Source organism: Megascapheus bottae, chromosome X (genome assembly GCF_031878675.1).
Source record: "Megascapheus bottae isolate mThoBot1 chromosome X, mThoBot2.hap1, whole genome shotgun sequence".
Lineage (NCBI taxonomy): Eukaryota > Metazoa > Chordata > Mammalia > Rodentia > Geomyidae > Megascapheus > Megascapheus bottae.
In genome coordinates, this window is record NC_143547.1 from 88234468 (window position 1) to 88251154 (window position 16687).

The 16687-nt window shown below is 47.5% G+C and overlaps 1 protein-coding gene across 1 annotated transcript in view; it reads left to right on the plus strand.

Moving 5' to 3' along the window:
• Positions 1-2198: 2198 nt before the first annotated feature.
• The window catches only part of Bcorl1 (BCL6 corepressor like 1), a 78856-nt gene continuing 64367 nt past the window's right edge, over positions 2199-16687 (plus strand). The window contains exon 1 of the mRNA XM_090325912.1: positions 2199-2355. The gene's annotated coding sequence lies outside the window, so the exon portion shown is untranslated. The remainder of the gene's footprint in view (positions 2356-16687) is intronic.

Here is a 16687-nt window from a genome sequence, read left to right on the forward strand (position 1 = left end):
GTGCTTGGGGGCGGGGGGAAGATAAAGAAACTTGCTTTCCTTGGCCCCCACCTCGCGCGGGTTCGGATCTTGTGTGATTCGAGCCCTCGTGGCGAGACGCGGCAATGCCACAGGGACCTAGGCGGGCCCTCGGATCGGGACCGAGCATTTGGGCCGGCTTGGAGAGCGCAGGCAGTGGGCCAGGCCGGCACTCAGGCAAGGGCAGGGTGGGTGGCCATATACTGGACCGAACCAGGGAATCTACTGGCATGGGCATGAGCCGAACCTGAACCGGGCCGAGTTGGGTGGTGAAGTAGGACGTGGATTCGGGGGCGGGGCGCGGCATAAGGGGGAAACCAGGCCCGGCTGGACTGGCCTGGGCGTGGGGGCGGGGGGCGAGTTCGGGGCACTTGCTGGGCTCTGGACCGAGCGGTAGGGCGGGGCGGCGCTAGGGGCTGGGCCGGACCCGCGGCGAGAGGGCGAGGGGGGGGGAGCCGGGGGTGGAGTAGGGGCGTGGAGTTGCGACCGGGGTCTGGCCTCGGCCGGGGGCGAAGGTAGATCGGCGGGGCCGCGAGCGGAGGGAGGGAGGCCCGCGGCAGCGCGGCGGCGGCGGCGGCGAAGGCCAGCTTCCGTGGAGTTTGTGTCCGAGCTTCTCGGCCGAGCTTTGCCTGCCTCATGCGCACAAATGGGGCTAGGGGAGCGATTGGTAAGCAAGTCTGAGTGTTAGACGGTGTTCGGCGGGGATTCCAGGAAAAGCAGGGAAAGGCACCGTTTGCAATTATGCCGCACCCCCCACCCACTTCTTAGCATCTGGATTCTACTCTCTGGGGGCCGAGGACCCTCTCCACCACAATCCTTTCACTCTTCAACACTCCTACTGCCCCCCCCTCCTTCTCGGCCATTTGAGTCTGCTAAGGGTGCGGGGTTTTTTTGGGGGGGTTATTTTTCCTTCCGTGGGGGCAGTCTAGTTCAGATCTTATTCCTACAAGGTACTGTCTCTTCTAGTCCCATAGACGTTGGGGTTTAGATAATTTAACCCTCCCCTTTCAGCGATTTGATGGTTTTTTAAGAAAAGGGACGAACCCCTGCGATTTCAGAGCTGAAATGGAGTTAGACTACTGGAATTCACCCCCACTTCACTTCCACTACCACCTTCTCTTTACACTGAGGTACTTCCATGGGGATCTAAACCTGGGGGGAGGGGGACTGGATCGTTAATGTGCTTTTCTATTTCTACACAGGGTCTGTGTGGCGAAGGACAGCTAGTCTCTGATGGAAAGTAGCCACCAGTACAACTCGGTTTGCCCCCACTATTACTTAGGTGAGAGGGACAACGCTAAGGGGATGTGGGTGGGTCGGTGCCCAGTACAAGGGTGGGGGTGGGCAGTCGCCCCTGAAGGAACTCTTCGTTGGCGGGGAGAAAGACGAGCCCCGGCCTCTGGGAGGGGTTCCGGGGAGGGAGATTGGGGGTGGCGACGACTGGGGGGGGGGGCGGGAAGAATGGGAGAGTCACGCCCTGCTTGCAAAGGGAGCCTCCCTGAAGCCCCTGGGAGAAGACTGAATGCATTTGTTATGTGCTGCCCGGCAGGGAAGATCTGGGGGTCTTGGGATTTGTACACTAGATCCGGAACCAGTGGCCTGAGAAAGTCAGGTCTGGGCATTAGGTGGAGAGCCTTGGGAGAAAAAGAGAAAAAACCGTGGTCGCAGCGGACTGATGATCTCTTTTCCTCGACCTCCCTCTTAAGGGGCGTCGGAGAGGGGGCGAAGGGGGACTTGCAGCCCAGTGAATTGGGTGCCCCCGCCTTTCCCGGAGTCTAGCTTTTTGCCCGGCTCGCTGCAGCCACCACTGCCTCCCTCTCCGGAATCCGCTCGGTTCTCGCTGCGATCCCCTCCTCTTCCCCTCCCCTCCCAGTGTCACCGGGGCTGCTTGGCTCTGCCCCCTTCGCCGCCGCTTGCTCCCAGCTTTCGTCCCTCCCTCTCCTGCTCGCTCCCTCCCTTCGCCTCCTCCTCCCTATTCCCCCCCCCCCGCGTTAGCAGTATTCTGGGAGTTGTAGTCTCTCCAAGCTTGGGATGGCGCCGCTGGCGGCCCGGGCCGGACTCCACTTCCCGTCGAGCCCTGCGACCGGCACCCACTCTACCAGGCTTCGCTCGCACACATAGACACACACACACATACACTCACACACGCATACACACACACACACACACACACTCGCACACTCACACCGCTCTCCCCCTCACTCTTTCGCTCGCCGCGGCTGCTGCCAGTGTGTGGCTCTGTCTCTCCTCCGCTTTGCTGAGCCCTCCCTTCTTCCTCTCAGTTCCTAGAGTCCGATCGCCGCCGCCGCCGCCGCCGCGGAGAGAGAGGAGAAGGAGGTCGGTGGAGATAAGGGGCGGATGGGGGCATCAGATCAGGGCAGTATTCGGCGGGTGGCTGTTCCGAGGGGGTAAGAGAGAGCCCGGGTGGCGGCCTGAGCCTCCCCGCGGAGCCGACCCGGGAACAGGTGCGTCTTTTTTCCCTCTCCCCCAACCCCTCCACCCCTTTTGACTCCCCGGCTTTTTTGTATTTCCCCCACCAGCTTCTTTCTATCTTGAGCCTTTTCCCAACCCGGTCCCTTCTTCGCTCGGCGACCGTTCTGCTTGCCCCCCGGGGGAGCCGTCCTCTCGATGTCCCCGGACGTAGCGCTCCCGGGAGCTCGCTCGGTCCTGGCCCCTCCCTTCGGGATAGCTCCCCTTCACTTCCCACCTTCGTACCCCTTCCCTGCCTTGCCCTACCCCCTTCTCGATCCCCTTCTGTCTTAGCCAGGTGAGACTTGTTCGCAACGATCTGAGTCTTCTCGGCTGGGCGGGGGTCTCCATGGAAACGGGGGTCGGTTGATCCTGGGGTGGGGGGGGGAAACCAAAGGAATTACCCCACTCCTTGGAAAGGGAGGTGAAGGCTGTGTGGTCTTGTAACTACCTGGCCTGAAATCCTGATGCACGGTTCCGCGGATCAGAAGGGAGGATGGCCAACAGGGCAGGGCAAGGAAAGGCTTTTTTTTTTGGAGGGGGGGTGTCCGTGGTGAAGTCTTCAAGGGACCAGGGAAAAATACCCACCAACCTTAGAGGGGAGGTGCGACGGAGTGCTTTCCCAAGGCTGCTTTCTCCCCAGTGCTAGGGTGCAGGAACCGTGGGGTTAGGGGTACCCCTAGGTGGTTGTGGGGCCTGGGTTCGGAAGTGGGAGTGCTGTGATGGGGGCAGGGGCAATTATCCGAGTCCCTGGAAAAAAGGCGGGGGATGACTTCGGAGCACCCTGGCTCTGCTGCCCTCGCTCTAGGGGCGGGGGCTGCTGGGCCGGAGCGGCCGGGGAGGAGGCTTAAATTGAAGGAGGATGAGATGGGGGGCAATTCTTACTAACCCCGGAAAACCCGGGTTGAGGAGAGAGCCCTCAACCCGCTTCGCGCCAGGCCTGGAGGCAAGGGGTCTAAGAGAGAAGCTGAGGGCTGGAAGGACGAAGGCTCTGATTACGAGGCCGGGTTTCGGGATCAGGGGCAAACCCCTGGCCCTGGGAGAAGAAGGGAGAGGGATGGCTACGAACCCCACCATGGTTCCCCCACCAGGGTCCTAAGGGGCGTGCAGTGCGGACAGCAGGCCCAGCGGAGCTGGATTCGAGCAGATCACGGCTGGAGAGTGAGGAAGGGGCTTGGTTGTGGGGTTGGGGGGAGCAGTCCGGCGGCGGGGCGGGCGGGGCGTGGGGCTCCGGCGGGCGGCGGGGCGGGGCCGGGGCGGCGCTGCTGCCTCTGCCGCTGCTGCTCCTGCTGGGGCCGCCGCAGCCGTTGCTGCCGCCGCCGCCGCCGCTTCTGGGCGGGGAACGGAGGCCAAAGAGAGTCCCGTGCCGGGGCACAGGGCTTAGGCAGCGCGCTGTGGGGAGGGGGCCGTCTTGGGGGCGGGTACAGGAGGGGGTGGAGCCCCCGACGGGGGGCGGTACAAGCCAGGACGACGACGACGAGGAGCCCCGGGGGCCGGGTGCATGGAGGACGAGGTGCTGGGAGAAGGAAGGGAGCGGGGGGCGGGGGGGGTCCCGCGACGAGCCTCGCGGGCTTGGTTCCTCGAGGTTCAGCTTCGGGACGGAGCCTTGCAGAGACGCCCCGAAGCCCGGGAAGGAGTAGGGAAGCAAACTGGACGCTGGAGGGGGCCCTCCTCACCAGGGTCCCGCCAAGAGGAAGGCTGGGCCGGAGGGACGTCCGGGGCAAGGCTGGGAGGAGCCGGCCGCACGAAGGCTGGGGATTTCACGTTATGGAGGTGCAAGGAGATTGTTGTAGGGAAAGATGTGATCGAGGGGAAAGGCAGGAGGGAAGCACGCTGCAAACCTGGGAGGCCGACAACACAGGCCAGTGAAGGTGTCCTGCCATTCCGCCTGCGTGCCCCCCCCCGCCCTAATACAAGCTCTGTTTTTGTTTTATTGTTTTGAAATGTGCACTGTTGGCTGGTCTAACTGTTGATGTGCTGATATTCATTCTTGATGTTCCGTAGAGTAGACAGCAAAGACAGGCATCCCTTCCACAGGGTGTAGGGGTTCTTAGGACAAGTATGGGAAGGGGGTCTACAACTTTGAGTCATAGCTTAGTCCTCTCAAGGCGATTTGGAAGTCATCCCTGTGGAACAGGTAAAGTGTAAGTGCGCAAAACCGTTGCTAAGATTTCTTGGGAGTGCATTATAGATTTAGGGGGTTGCCCCATATAGTGGTTTCAACTGAGAAGGATATTCTCAAAGCTCGGATATATTTGGAATTGAGATTGATAAAAATTTGGTAAGACAGTTCCAAGGGTGGAAGGGAACTTTAAAGGTCATCTAAGTTGTCTATCTTGTCCTTGAATGTTGGTGTTGAGGGAGCTTTATTATGTGGAGATGGGAGGTGGCACAATGGAAGATGTTTGGGCAGAGTTTAGGATACTCGAGTTGGGTGATGATGTCACTATGTGATATTGAAGATGACAGCATGTAGGAAACAAACCTGGAAGATGCCACTAGGGATTAAATTGGCTAATCCTCAGGGCAGGGGATGTTGGTAGAACGCTTCCCAAACATACATGAGGTCCTAGGTTTTGTCTTCCCTCACCACTGAAAAAAAAAGGAGGGGCACAATCCTAAAAAATAGTTGAAAATTTTGGTGGAGAAGCAAAGTTATTATAAAAGATTGAGGGAAATTGGCAGGAACAGGAGTTTTGATAACTCTAGAGAATCCGAAGTTAGATTATAGAGTTTTGGAAGGATAAGGCTATCTTGGGTAAATCATGAGGATATTGTTTGGCCTCTTTTTTACCCAGTCCTGGTCAGGGCCTGAGCACTGTCCTTGACTTTCCTCAGGCTAGAGCTCTACCACTTGAACCACAGCATCAGTTCTGGCTTTTTTCTCTGTATGTAGTAGCGAGGAATTGAACCCAGGTCTTCGTGCATGCTAGGCAAGCATTCTACCACTAGGCCAAACTCCTGGCCCCTGTTAGGCATCTTTGATAGGGTAACTGAAGCAGAGCCCTGGAGGAAGATCTAGGGGATGAGAGTCACATGCCTTGCGGGCAAGGAGTTTTATTAAAATTGGCTTTAGCCAGTGCAGGTGTCTGAAGCCTATAATCCCAGCTAAATCAGGAGACTGAGATCTGAGGATCATGGTTCAAAGCCAGTACAGGCAGGAACTGTGAGACTATCTCCAATTACCACCAAAAAGTCAGAAGTGGAGCTGTGGCACAAATGGTAGAGCATAAAAACTTAGGAACAGCACCCAGGGCCTGAGTTCAAGCCCAGGACTAACATGAAAAAAACTTGCCTTTGAAGGGGTTGACACTGTAACCAACTTTGTAGTAAGACAAGGTTAACTTTCTTCTGTTCTGGCTGTGTAAAGAAGTCAGTACATCATTGACGGAAGAAGGGGAAGAGACACTTAAGTCTTGGTGGAATAGGGCTAGTTCTTTAGGATGAAGCAATAGGAAAGTGATAGCTAATTATCCGAATAGGGCACAGGAAACCTATGGCTCTGCCAAGCTCTACTGTTGGGGGTCTGGATTAGACAAGGTAGAGGGAAGTTCCAGAAGAAATGCAATGGTGGCTGCAGTGAGGACACTTATGGAAATCTCGTTTTTTGTTGTGGTTGTTGTTGTTTTTTTTTTGCCAGTCCTGTGACTTGAGCTCAGGGCCTGAGCACTCTCCTTGGGCTTTTCTCAAGGCTAGAGCTCTACCACTTGAGCCACAGCACCACTTCCAGCTTTTTCTATGTATGTGGTACTGAGGAATTTGACCTGGGTCTTTGTGCATGCTAGGTGAGCATTCTACCAGTAGGCCAAACTCCTGGCCTATGTTTTTTTTTTTTTTTTTTGTCGGTCATGGGACTTAAAATGCTGGGCTTGGGTGCTGTCCCTGAGCGCTTCAGCTCAAGGCTACTGCTCTACCCTGGAGCCACAGTGCCACTTCTGATTTTCTGGTGGTTAATTTGAGATAAGTGTCTCACAGACTTTTGTGCCCGGGGGTATCTTTCAGCTGTGATCTTCAGATCTCAGCCTCCTGAAGAGCTAGGATTATAGGCATGAGCCACCTCCCCCAGCTAGAATCTAGAGTTTTGACTCTATCATTTGAACCATTCCTCCAGCCCTACCCTTTGCTGGCTATTTTGGAGATGAGGTCTAACAAACTTTTCTGCCAAGCCTGGCTTTAAACCTCAGTCCTTTAGATCTCAGCCTCCTGATTTAGCCAGGGTTACACACCTGAGCCATGGGCCTCTGGCTCAGATTTAGATATTTGATTTGTCAGGAAAGGTAGAAAGGGAAGATTCTTTTCTTTCTCACTGGCTTAGAAGTTATTGGGAAGCAAATGGAGCTTCACCAAGCTAAGCGGAGGGAGGTTCTGTTTTATTCATGATATGGTTCACTAAATAGCAAAGGAAATATTGTGTACAGGTAGTAGAAGATCTCATGATGTAATTAATCTGGTTATGGATTTTTAAGGAGATGCTTCTTTGAGAGAACTAGAATCCTTGGAGAAAAAAAATCTTTAGTACTAGGGAAAAATGGGATGCAAAAAGAGAAGTCAGGAAGAGGACTGGTCTCATATTAGGGCCAACTAAGGAAAAGAAATTAGTGCCTTAAAATCTCCAGAATATTTTCCAAAAAAAAGTTTATAGAACCTTTGGGGCCTCTTTGCACTTTTTAATGCTGGGATTACTAAGATTGGAGGAGAAGGTAGGGTTGCGGAGGAACTGGCATTTAGGGGAAATGTAAATATATTTATCCATAGGACATAGAGAACTTAGAGATAGTATATGGATTAAAATGCACAATGTGAGGCCAGGCACCTGTGGCTCATGCCTTCTGGTTCGGAAGCTAGCCAGATCAAGAAAGTCAATGAAACTTTTTCTTTTGTTGGTCATGAGGCTTGAACTCTGGGCCTGGGTGCTGTCCCTGAGCTCAGCTCAAGGCTACCATCCTATCCTTGGGCCTAGGCGTTGTCCATGAGCTCTTCAGCTCAAGGTTACTGCCCTACCCCCTGGAGCCACAGCCCCACTTCCCGTTATATAGCGATTAATTGGAGATAAGGGGCTCACATTCTTCAGTGCCAGAGGTGGCTTTGAACCGTGATCCTCAGATCTCAGCCTCCTAACTAGTAAGAATTATAGCCGTGAACCACTGAGCCCAGCAGTCTGTGAGACTTTTATCTTCAGTAAACTACAGAAGAGGCAAAAGTAAAGTTGTGTCTCAAGTGGTAGAGCACTATCCTTGAACAAATAAAGTTCAGTGACAGTGCCCCTGCCCTGAGTTCAAGCCCTGTTAGAAAGTCTAGGCTAAAGTAAGGACTCTGAATGGGAAAAGGTGTCAGTGTTCAAAATGGCTTTGTAAGAAGAAGAAAGTAGGAATCTAACAGTTTTCCAAAAGTGCGGTGGGGGGGGGGTCCTAGATATGAGGAGATGAGTGGTGGAAATTCTGGAGTGAAACAGGATAAAGAACCAAGGAGTTGAGAGCCTTGGGAGGGAATTGGCGGATAGGGTTAGGGGGTATAGAGGGAAGGCTCTAATTAGGGTTGGGCTGGACATTGATAGTGGGTGATTGATTCTAGGCTGAACTGTTTGGAATACAGTGGAATGGCTATAGGGAGTCAAGAGTGAGATTCTGAGAAAGGAATTTGTGGTTGAATATGGGTGGGAAAGTGAACTCTAGAGGAGAATGAAGAGAGTGCTTGGAAAATGAAAATTGCTGTTATGAAATAGGTAGGAAAAAGGGAGAAGTCATTCATGAATATATGAGGGAAGGAAGCCCCTAAGCTCAAGTTTTCAGAAAGAAATTTCTTTGTGCTTGAGTTCATAATCAGTAAGTCCAAGCTTGCCCAGAATGTTTAACATCAGAAATACTAAAGAAGGAAGAAATAAACAATCTACCTTTCTGCCACTAGGTTTCTAGGACAGTATTTTATATGAATCAGGCTATATTCATGCCATTTTGTGAATGGTCACCATTGAAATAGTGTAGAAAACTGCCTTTCTAAGGCATACTCTTTCCTATTGTTTACAAATTAAAAGCAATGTTTTATGATGAAATGTTTGTGTGGTGAGCTAAAATTACATTGTTCAAGAGAAAAATTTACCTCTGTGTTTCTGTCCTTATAATTCAAATAAGCTGTTCTAGTTGCTGCTGCTGCTGCTGCTGCCGCCGCCGCCTCTTCTTCTTCTTCTTCTTCTTCTTCTTCTTCTTCTTCTTCTTCTTCTTCTTCTTCTTCTTCTTCTTCTTCTTCTTCTTCTTCTTCTCCTCCTCCTCCTCCTCCTCCTCCTCCTCCTCCTCTTCCTCTCCTCCTCCTCCTCCTCCTCCTCCTCCTCCTCCTCCTCCTCCTCCTCCTCCTCTTCTTCTTCTTCTTCTTCTTCTTCTTCTTCTTCTTCTTCCTCTTCTTCTTCCTCCTCTTCTTTTTTCTTGTGGATCATGGGGCTTGAACTTGGCCTGGGCACTGTCCCTGAGCTCTTCAGCTCAAGGCTACCGCCCTACCCTTGAGCCAAGCCCCACTTCTATTTTCTAGAGGTTAATTGAAGATAAGAGTCTCAGGTCCTATTGTGCCTGGGCTGGCTTTGAACCTTGAGCCTCAGATCTCAGCCTCCTGAGTAGCTAGGATTACAGGCATGAGCCATCACAACCGGCCTTTTTTTTCTTTCTTGAGCAGAAACTACTCTTCATAAAACATTTGAAAGTGTGGGATTTGTTTATTATTTTGTGCTGGTACAGAGTCTTGAACTCTATGCCTTTCATTCTGCTGTCCTTTCACATGGCTTGTGTACTACCACTTGAGACATGCCTCCAGTCTGGCATTTTTCTGACTAGTTGACGGTAGAGTCTCATGGATTTTCTGCCTGGGATGGCTTTGAACCCTGAGCCTCTTGGTATTACCCTCCTGAGTAGCTAAGATTACAGATTTATGCAACTGGCATCCAGCAAAAGTGAACCATTAAAAATCCCCACAACAACTGTAGGCTCCAAATCAAGGTTATATTTTCCATGGGCAATGAATTGTGATGAATTCCAAGAGAGATGATTTATTGTTTGTAACATGGTTATTTTCAGATTTACACATTAGAGTGTATGAGGCCAGATGTGTCTTCATTTGGATTTGAAGACCTTAGGCTAAGGGTCTGTGAAGAATTGAGAGTGCTAAGGAGCAGGGAGAGCTTTGAGTGTAGGGCTTTTTTATCTACTGTTTGTTAAGAAACAAAATTTGGTTACTTCATTTCAAAGGTATGCTTGGAAATCATAGTCTTAGTGCCATTTAAGGGTACAGTCGGGTTTTGTCATAATGCTGGTGTACTGAGTGAGACAAGGAGAACTAGCAGATTTTCAGTTTTCTAAGTTTCTAAGTTCTTTTTTTTTTGGTCCATTGTGTTGCTTGAACTCTGGGCCCGAATGCTGTTCCTGAGCTAATCAGCTCAAGTCTAGCACTCTATCACTTGAACCACAGCACCACTTCTGTTTTTTCTGGTGATTGATTAGAGATAAGAGTCTCATAGACTTTATATATATATATATATATATATTTATTGTAATTAATAAAAGGGTTACATGATATTTGCCACATAGAAGGTGCATTAATTCACATACATTGATATCCTTTCACATGTCTTGGTACCCACTACCCTCCCCCCACCCACTACCCTCTCACAGACTTTTTGAACTGCCATCTCAGATCTCAGCCTCCTGAGTAGCTAAGATTAGAAGTGAAGCCAGCACACCTGGCTTTCTAAGTTCTTTGAAGTGCTTACTACATGAATATGGTACCAGGTGATATTATTGCACTCTTTCCTTGAATGAATGAAATGATTATGCATTCTCTCTCTCTCTCTCTCTCTCTCTCTCTCTCTCTCTCTCTCTCTCTCACACACACACACACACACACACACACACACAAATGCGCGCATGCACACGTGTGTTTGCAGATTCTAGGTCTTGAACTTAGGGCCTGAGTGTCCCTGAGCTTTCTCCCTGAAGGCTAGTGTTCTGCCACTTGGAGCTACAGAATCACCTTTGGATTTCTGGAGGTTAATTGGAAATAAGAGTCTCATAGACTTTCCTGCCCAGATTTACTTTGAACTGTGATTCTCAGATCTCAGCCTTCTGAGTAGCTAGGATATTATAGGTGTGAACTACCAGTGCCTGGTTCATAGGTGATATTTTCAAAAAACATTGCTTTCTATAAAAGACTACAGTATTTAACAATGACTGGTTGGGCTTTTCAGCTATCTCTGACATCTAGAGATTCTATAAAAGCTGGTAGATAGAGCCTGGGCCTAGTATGACTCTATGTCAAGGGTGTTTATCAATGATTGAATAGGGGAGAATAGTATCCCAAATAGCTCTGGGTTCCTCAAACCAAACTTCTCGGCAGGGATAATCGGTGGCCTGTGAAGTAGCTCTCTCTGCAGCTGGAGTGGACTTTGGTGCTAACAGTTGGCCTTCTGTTAGCTATGCCAATATAGGAAGAGATGGATGACTGGTCAATTGAAAGCAGTAGATTACTGAACAAATTAATAATTTGTTTGACTTCGGAAATGCATTATTATTCTCTACCTATTCTCACTGCCCAGAAAGTTTACCTTCCTATTTATATTTTGTTTAGGCAAGTATTAAAAGGAGCTCTTCCCCGAACACACATCTACTGATGGTGGCAGAAGGCAGTCCATAAGTCAGCTGGGTTTAAAAATTAGCTGTAGCTATAGATAGCTGGAAGGTGAGTTTATTATTTTGCCTGGCCTAATTTTATTTTACTTATGATTGTCTACTATGCAAATAAAGAAAAAGAAGTTGTTGTGAGAGCAAAGATAGTAAAGGAATCCATAGGTTCAATGTAGTTTTGGACATAACTGGTATTTGGACTTAGGGCTTGTACTTTCGAGGCAGGTGCTCTATCATTTTAGTAATATCCCAATCCTTTTTGTTTTACTTTTTGAATATGGTCTTGATTATATGCCTGGGTATAACAAGTTTCCCTTGTAGCCAGGGTGGCAGGTATACCATTACTCCTACTGTGTCATTTTTGTGCCACTTCTGGGGTTTCAACTCTGGGCCTGGGCACTGTCTGTGGGCTCTTTTTGCTCAAAGCTAGTCCTCTACCACTTGAGCCATTGTCCCACTCCCAGCTTTTTCTATGATTAATTGGAGATAAGAGTCGCCTAGACTTTCCTGCGTAGGCTGGCTTTGAACTGTGACCTTCAGATCCCAGCCTCCTGAGTAGCCAGGATTACAGGTGTGAGCCACCAATGCTTAGCATATCCAACTTTTTGTTGGTGAACATGAGGTCTCATGAAACTTTTTGACCTGGCTGTGGCTGGCCTTGGACTGAGATCTTCCCAATCTCTGCCTGTTAAGTGACTGAGATTACGAGCATGATCCAACATGTCTGACTTATTTTGTTTTTGAGACAGTCCTACTATATTACCTCAAAATTGAGATGACTCAGTCTCTGGAAGAGCTGGGGAACTAATAGGCAAGTACCACAGAGCCAGGCTTGGCCAAAACTTTATGTTTGTTGATACCAGGGATTGAACTCAAGGCTTCTTTTATGCTTGAAGGCATGTACCACTTAAGCCATACCTCCAGCTCCTTTTTGTGTTGGTTATTTTCAAGGTAGAGGCTCACTTTATGCTTATTCTGGCCTGGATTTCCATCCGCCTGTTTGTATTTCTCTGCATCACCGAGAATGACAGGCTCTTACCACTGTGTCCAGTCATTGTGCTTTCCCTGTAGCTAGAAAAACAGGTACACACCACCAACTCAAGCCACTGAGTAAGATGGAGTCTTGCAAAGTTTTACAGATAGACTGGACTTGAATTGTAATACCCTGTCTTCCCCTTACAAGTAGCTAGGATTACAGGCTTGAGTCATCATTCCCAGCAATATCTATCTATCTATCCATCCATAATCTATCTATAATACATTATATATGTATTATATATATATATCACTCTGTGTGATATAAAGGGGATTTTGTTTTCCCCCAGCTTAGAAAGGAGGCTGCTAAACCTATGAGCTAGAAGAAGTTGAGACAGTACTGAAAGCTTAAAATTCTTTGAAAGTTGAACTTATAGCTGAGTCTGGTCTGAAGTGAAAGAACAGAAGAAATAATGATCTATTGTATTTCATTTAATACATTTGTATGCGCTTGTATATCACTCAATGTATTTACTTAGGAATTTGTAAACTAAATCAAGCTTTCACATATAAGGGAAAACATGGATCATTTGTCTCTCTGGGCTTATTTACTTCCGTCATTTAACATGTTTTTTCCCCCAAGTCTTTCCATTTCTTTACACATGGTAGACTATCATTCTTTGTAATGGATAAGTAAAATTCCATTGTATATATACACTACATTTTCTTGATCCATATGTCCATTGAGGGGCATCTGGGATGATTCCATTGGCTATGCTGAATAGTGCTGGAATAAACATGGTTGTGCTGGTACCTTTACTTATGGTGGACTCAAGGGAGATCTTGAATAGTGTAATTCCTTAGACAGCCAAAATGAAGACAGCAGGAAGCAGGTACTTGAAAGGGGTGTAGTGGGGTCAAGGGGAAAGAGGTAGACAAATGAAGAGGAGAAAAGGGAGAAAATGCAGGCAAGAATCCAAGGTATATCCTATAAAATTAAGAAGAGTGAGGGAAGGGGTGAGTAGAGGAGGGATGGATAAGAATGTTGAAAAGGGTAACAATGATCAAGATATATCATTTTGGGCCAGGAGTATAGCATAGTGGTAGAGTGCTTGCCTAGCATGCATGAAGCCCTGGGTTCCATTCCTCAGTACCACATATACAGAAAAGGCCAAAAGTGGTTCTGTGGTTCAAGTGGTAGAGCACTATCCTTAAGCAAAAAAAAAAAATCTTAAGGACAGTGCTAGGCCTTGAGTTCAAGCTGTAGGACTGGCCAAAAAAAAAGGTACATTATACTCACAAACTGACTTGTTAAATAGAAACTCCTTTGTAAACTATTTAGTTATAATAAAAATTAAAAAGAAAGAATAAAAATATCTCCCAGATATTTGTGTATGAGGTCCAGGAGATTTAAAGAACAACAACAGTTTGGTGACTAAGAATACTCTTTTCATGAAAAATACTCTATTGTAAATGAGATGTATTGAAATAGAGTCACCAGAGGGTAACTGTCATAATTCATAGCAGCCAGGACACAGAAAGGATTCAAGTCTCATGCTACAATGATTCAACTCTAGAATATGAAAGAGACACTAAATGATCACAGGGTGAAGATCAGGACTAAGGAAGACCAAGTCTCTTATCTTTTGTCTGACAGAAATTAGAAATCCTTAAAAATAAGACCCTACTTACTTAGGGTGGAAATTGAGGTGGATTTGCATTTTGAAAAGCACTGATTAATTTCATAGTAATTCTTACATTTCCTAGATGCCCATGACATTCGGAAGTTGTATAAACTCTTATAGCTAGGGCTAAGGTCTAGCATAAAGCTATGAGGAGGTATTTTCCTTCAATCCAGTAGAGCAATTTCCTTGCAGTAAGAAATAGGAGTACTATTGGGGCCAGAAGTTTGGCCTAGTGGTTGAAGTGCTTGCCTAGCATGCATGAAGACCCAGGTTCGAATCCTCGGTACCACATATAGAAAAAAGCCGGAAGTGGTGCTGAGGCACAAGTGGTAGAGCTCTAGCCTTGAGAAAGTCCAAGGACAGTGCTCAGGCCCTGAGCTCAAGCCCAGGACTGGCCAAAAAAAAAAAAAAGAAGTGAGTACTATTTAAATAATAGGGAAAAGTTCATGGCATATTAAGAAGACACGCTAAAACAATCTGGTGGTATGAAATTATAATTGATGAAAACTTTTACTTTGACCCACATCATCATTGGGATAGATTTCTTCTGCTCTTTAAGTTCTTTTCGTTTTGCTCAGTTGTAGCTATAGACCAGTGTATCCCCATTTGGCAAATGCCATGTAAATGGATCTATTAAGGTGGTCTGAGGGCTGGGAATATGGCTGATAGAATACTTGTCTAGCATACATGAAGCCCTGAGTTCAATTTCTTCATAAACAGAAGAAGCTGGAAGTGGTGTGTGGCTCAATGGTAGAGTGCTAGCTTTGATCAAAAGAAGCTCAAGGAGAGTGCCCAGGCCCTGAGTTCAAGCCCCAAGACTGGCACAAAAAAGATGGTCTGAGATGGCTGAGAAATAGGGACTAGAAGTGCTACTCAAGGTATCTAACAAAGTTTAAGTTGTGAGTCCTGGATTCACTTTTCCAGGTACTGTTCAATTCAATGGCTCTGTTTAATGCTCCGCTGTTCTATTTGATGGTTCTGAATGCATTTTGGATGTTTTTAAACATCACAATGTCTCTGAAAGGGTGGGACACAGCACCAATAATGAGGAGATTGAAAAAGGTGTAGATGAGTATATGGAAGTCCTCTAAATTCCAAGATTGTAAGCCTTTGCTATTCTGTTACTGAGATGAATGTCCAGCATCCAGCATCCTGAGGGTCTATGTTGGAGGTAACTACATTTATTTACTATGTTTTTAACAGTTATTACTTTGTATCCAGTCTCATAAGTGTTTATAGACAGTTTTAAGGATGGAGGGACCCAAGGAAGGTGTCTGTGCTAGACCCATATGCAGGCAACTAGTTACCCTTCTTGTTAAATACAAAAATTAATGTATAGGGGAACAGGCTGTAATGTCTTTTATAAATCTGATTCCTTGGTAGAAGTGTGTGTGTGCGTGTGTGGGGTGTGTGTGTGTGTGTTTCTTTTCTTTTGTTGATCATGGGGCTTGAACTTAAGGCCTAGGTGCTGTCCCTGAGTTCTTTTGCTCAGGCCTAGCACTCTGCCAATTTCAGCCACAGCTCTATTTTTCAGTTTCTGGTATTTAATTGGAGATAAGAGTCTCATGAACTATTCTACCCAGACTATTTGAACCACGATCCTTCAATCTCAGCCTCCTGAGTAGCTAGGGCTACTGAGTAGCTAGGGCATGAGCCACCAGTGTCTGGCTGATAGAAATACTTGGATAAGGCAAGAGAAGTGGAAAGTGCTAGAATAGACTTAGTAATAGAGAAGGTTGGGATACAAAATACAAAGGATTCTTATTCATCCTTTAAATTACTTGATGAATTATTTCCAGGTAAATGTGTGTGTGTGTGTGTGTGCGTGGGTGTGTGTGCGCATGCACACATTTATGTTTATGCATAATGGTAAAAGAAATTACTTGGCATGAAGTTTCAAAGTAACATGATTGGGGCATATATATGGGACTGTTGCATTTCTGAGTATGGTAGCTAGTTAATGACAGAAAAGCTGACTTCTAATCTATGGGAAGTATTTGAAACAGAAGAGTTTGAATTAGAAATTTTTTTTTGGTTAGTTGTGGGACTTGAACTCTGGTCCTGGATATTGTCACTGAGCTCTTCAGCCCAAGGCCACCACCCTACCCTTGAGCCACATCACCACTTCTGATTTTATAGTGGTTAATTGGAGATAAGAGTCTTATGGACTTTAGTGCCCAGGCTGGTTTTGAACTGCGATCCTCAGATCTCAGCCTCCTGAGTAGCTAGAATTACAGGCTTGAGCCACTGGCACACCACTGGCACTCTGCTAGGGTTTTTTTGCCAGTTCTAGGGCTTGAACTCAGAGCCTGGGCACTCTCCTTGGGATTTCTCAAGGCTAGTGCTCTGCCACTTGAGCCACAGCACCACTTCTGGCTTTTTCTGTATATGTGGTACTGAGGAATCAAACTCAGGGCTTTGTGCATGCTAGGCAAGCACTCTACCAGTAGGCTATGCTCTCCACCCCTCTGCTAGTTTTGACTTCTCTTAAAGGCCCTCTAATGACTTGGCTTCTCATTTTAGCTCTGTAATCTCAAGGTCTTTCCTATTTCTCTTGGTCTTAAGGATGTCTTTACTGCTGCTTTTCTCAAAGTAGGATAATGAGGTGGCTTCTCCTTTGCTTCTCTGAAGTTTGCTTCTGTCTTATGGGAGTTTTACCCAGAGCTCTGGGTTTCTGTTGGAGCAGTAGGTCCCAAAGTTAGTTTTTTTTCCTCATTACTCATAACCGACTCAACCCTTCTGTCTACTAACCACGCCTATCCTCTTGAGGACAGTTTCAGCCCAGCTTTAAGATGAATATTTTCCGGCTCTTTCATTTTTTAAAATTATAATTGCTTCCAGGTCACTAGGCAGTATGAGCCAAAAGGAGCATGGGAGAAT